Genomic DNA, 4,124 nt, shown 5'->3' on the forward strand with positions numbered 1-4,124 from the left:
ACCAGCACCTGGCTTCAGGATAGAATATTCACATTACTCTAGAGACTTCCTCACACCCCCACTCACAACCTCTCTCTCTCACAAAGGTAACTGCTGGTCTGACTTCTAACATAGATTACATTGCCTCCTTTTTCTCTTTATATAAATGGAAGCAAAGAATAGGTATTCTTTTGAGTCTGGATAATTTTACTCAGTATTCTGTTTATAGAATTATTCTTATATTTTCATGTAGTTCTTGTTTATCTTCATTGCTGTATTGTATTCCATTGTATGAATATACTACAGTGTACTTAACCATTCTAATGTTGACTGGCATTTGAGTTGTTTCCAGTGTTTGGCTACTGAAATAATGTTGTTCTGAACATTCTTGGACTTGACTTTCATTGCACAGACATACGCACATCCTAGGCATGAATCATAGCACACGGGTAAGTTCAATTTTAGTGGATACTGTCCAAATAGTTTTTCAAAGTGAATGTAATGATTTCCATTCTCCTTACTAGAGTACAGGAATTTCCACTGTTCACAACAACACCATTTCTTGTACTGTCAATCTTATGAAATTTTAGCCTTTCTTTGAATATGCAATTATATTCCATGGTGGTGTGTTATTTGTAGTTCCCTAGTAACTATCTCCAAACATTAGTTTGCAACCTGTCTGTATTTTTTTTCTTAGGTTTTGTTTCCAATACTGCCCTGAAGACACTACATTTGGGATACCCACCCAGGGCTGGGTGATTCACTAGACCTCAAGAGGCCAGAGCCAAGTGTCGACCAAGGACATCACAGACTTGCAGGCTCAGCCAGCATCAGTCCTGAGCAAGGCTTCTGCCCAGTGTGGAGTCCCCTGCAGAATCAGCAAGCCTAAGAAATATTATCAACTCATTGCATTAAAGTCTACTGGGGGTTCCTGCTGATATACTCCAACCCATTTTTGAAAAAGTAGTGTTTTCCAGCATCCTCACCTATCCAGAACATAAGTAAAATCTTGAGAGTTTCTTGCTTATTAATGAAAGCTATGAAGTCTGCTATGAAGTCTAAGTCCAACTGGGCCCAGAACCCAAGTTGTAGCATAATGGTATTTCATCCAACCAAATAAGAGTTTAATGATTTCAATAAATACATTGCTTATATGGAATCCAAGCAGGCCTGGCTAAGATCATTCCACCCCAGGACTGGAAAGCCAGAGAGACCTACGATGACATCGATGACATCTTAATAGCCGCTCCCCTCCAGCCGGTGATTTCTGGGCAGGCAGGTGTGTTTACTCAGCACCACAAAAAGAAGAAAGCCATGACCGTGAGCGAGTATCACTGCTTAACAAACAGTGAAACACACCAGACTCCATTCTACTCTAATTTTGAGGATCTGGAGCGAAAATATTGGAAAACACGCCCCTATGGTTCACCAGTATATGGTGCGGACGTCAGTGGCTCCTTATTCGATGAAAACACAACGCAATGGAGCCTTGGACACCTGGGAACCATTCAGGACCTGCTGGAACAGGAGTGCGGAGTGGTCATCGAGGGTGTCAACACCCCCTACCTTTACTTCGGCATGTGGAAGACCGCCTTCGCCTGGCACGTGGAGGACATGGAACTTTACAGCATCAACTACCTGCACTTTGGGGAGCCCAAGACTTGGTATACGGTGCCCCTGGAGCACGGCCGGCGCCTGGAACGCCTGGCCAGGGAGCTTTTCCCGGGCAGCTCGCGGTGCTGTGAGGCCTTCCTGCGGCACAAGGTGGCTCTCATCTCGCCCACGGTCCTCCAGGACAACGGCATCCCCTTCGGTCGGGTCACTCAGGAGGCTGGAGAGTTCATAGTGACGTTTCCCTATGGCTACCACTCTGGCTTCAACCATGGTTTTAACTGCGCAGAAGCCATCAATTTCGCCTACCTGCGCTGAATCGATTATGGCAAAGTGGCATCGCAGTGCAGCTGTGGGGAGGCCCAGGTCGCCTTCTCCATGGACGCCTTCGTGCACATCCTGCAACCGGAGCGCTACGAGCTGTGGAAACGCGGGCAGGACCAGACCGTTGTGGACCACACGCAGCCCACGGAGCCCAGCAGCCAGTTCCTGAACGCCTGGAGGGAGGTCCGCGCACCTGGGGCACCCACGCTCCGCCGGAGGCACTGTCCGTCCCGCAGCGCCTCGCACTGCCGTCCGCCAGTGGCCGCCTGCCATGGGACCCGCTGTCGAGCCCCTGTGGATCCTGTGTCCCCGACCCCCTTGCCGGCCCGGGGTTCTTGCTCTGCTGCCCAGTTCGGGGCTGCGGCTTCCTACAGCTCCGCGGAGCCTAGCCTGACTCCGCCGCTGACCGCAGGTCCATCTGCTGCGGGTCTCCCCCTACCTGGACGATACAGTCCTCGTCGTCGTCCTCGGGAATAGGGGACTCAGGATCCGACTGTCCAGGCCCGGACTAAGACGCGCTTGTCCTTAGACACAACACACCCATCTCTGGACTTCGAAGCTCAGCTCCCGTTTGCCGGCGATCCCTTGATGGACAACCCTGCATTGCTGAGCCCATGGCTGCAGCATCCTTCTAAGCCTTCCGGGTGCTGTTGCGCCCCTGATCTTCAACCCTTGGGTCCTCCATTGGATCCCGAAAATCCGATGCACCCTGGCCCATGCCTGCCATCTCTGGAGGGTATTACATCCAGTGTCCTTGACAGCCTCCCTTTGATTCCTCCCAACGTTCCTGGGACTGTGAGAGTGTTTCCCAGGGATGATGCTGGGAACTGCAGGGCCCCCGTGAACTTCTGTGAGATTTTAAGTTTGGACCACTCTTATGCCTCTAAGAGTCTTGTCCCAGCTGCAGAGACCAGTCTCCCGCACACCCTTGACTGTGATACCCTGGGGCTAAAGCTAGAGGCACCTGCATCTCTTGAGTCCTGCGAGGAATTCCTCACCAATGCATGGTATTCAATCTGTGAGCCCATGACTACTGAAGACTTTGCTAAATGTGACTTTATCTGACCCTCCACCCCAGAAACCACAGAAGCTCCCAGCCAAGCAACAATCTGGGCTGGGCCTGTCCTCAGTGGAGATGCTTTTATCTCCTAGAAATGACACATTTCTCAAGCTGCAGATGCTTTCTACCATGACAACCAGGGCTCCTAGCAGCCTCTGAAGTGGACCTTCCCACGAGGACAGCTGCCATAGAATGTTGTACCTCTCAGGTATTCTCATCCCGCTGCTGAACTTTGATGGTCCTTTGGCTTCTGCCTTAACTTGGATGGTATGGACACTGCTTGCTTCTGATGGCAGGGAATGGCCCAAACGTGGGGTTGCCTGGGCCCCTGGACACCAGCCGTGTACCTTGTTGCTTCATCTTCTGGGCCCTGCAAACTAAGGACACTGCATAGTGGCCATCTTGCACCCCTCCTAAGGCACTGTAGCTGTACAGGCAAAAGAGCCTGCATTTTCCACCACTTCTTTCTCTTCACCACAGACCATAAAAAGCTATAGTAGCAAGTTCACAGTGTGCTTCCAGCCTTATGCATTCCAGTAAGATTTTTTCTTTTAATTGCCCATCTTCGTACAGCCTAAAAATATCGTCTTTTTTTTTTTAAATAAATGTATTTATTTTTGGTTGCATTGGGTCTTTGTTGCTGCGTGTGGGCATTCTATAGTTGTAGCGAGCAGGGGGGCTACTCTTCATTGTGGTGCGTGGGCTTATTGCAGTGGCTTCTCGTTGCAGAGCATGAGCTCTAGGCACACAGGTTTCGGTAGTTGTGGCACGTGGGCTTAGTAGTTGTGGTTCGTGGGCTCTAGAGCGCAGGTTCAGTAGTTGTGGTGCATGGGCTTAGTTGCTCCGTGGCATGTGGAATCTTCCCAGACCAGGGATCGAACCCGTGTCCCCTTCACTGGCAGGATTCCCAACCACTGCACCACCAGGGAAGCCATGGAACGTGCATTTTCAGACGCAGAAGACTGACTGATTGACAACTGTAAAACAAACAGACGCAGAAGGCCCATGCGAGGCAGTGCAACACGACCAAAGCAGGATATTCCTTGTTTTTGATAAAGCAACCCTTTAAAATAGGAACTTTCTGGAGACACTGTGAAATGAATTTTCCTTGTAAAATTATCATCCATCTTTCACACGTTTGATAAATATG

The 4,124-nt window shown here is 49.8% G+C and overlaps 1 pseudogene; it reads left to right on the forward strand.

Moving 5' to 3' along the window:
* The first annotated feature begins 409 nt into the window (after positions 1-409).
* LOC125965262 (lysine-specific demethylase 4D-like) lies at positions 410-3,611 on the forward strand (annotated as a pseudogene).
* The last annotated feature ends 513 nt before the right edge of the window (positions 3,612-4,124 follow it).

The sequence above is a fragment of the Orcinus orca genome, chromosome 8 (assembly GCF_937001465.1).
Source record: "Orcinus orca chromosome 8, mOrcOrc1.1, whole genome shotgun sequence".
NCBI classification, from domain to species: Eukaryota; Metazoa; Chordata; class Mammalia; order Artiodactyla; family Delphinidae; genus Orcinus; species Orcinus orca.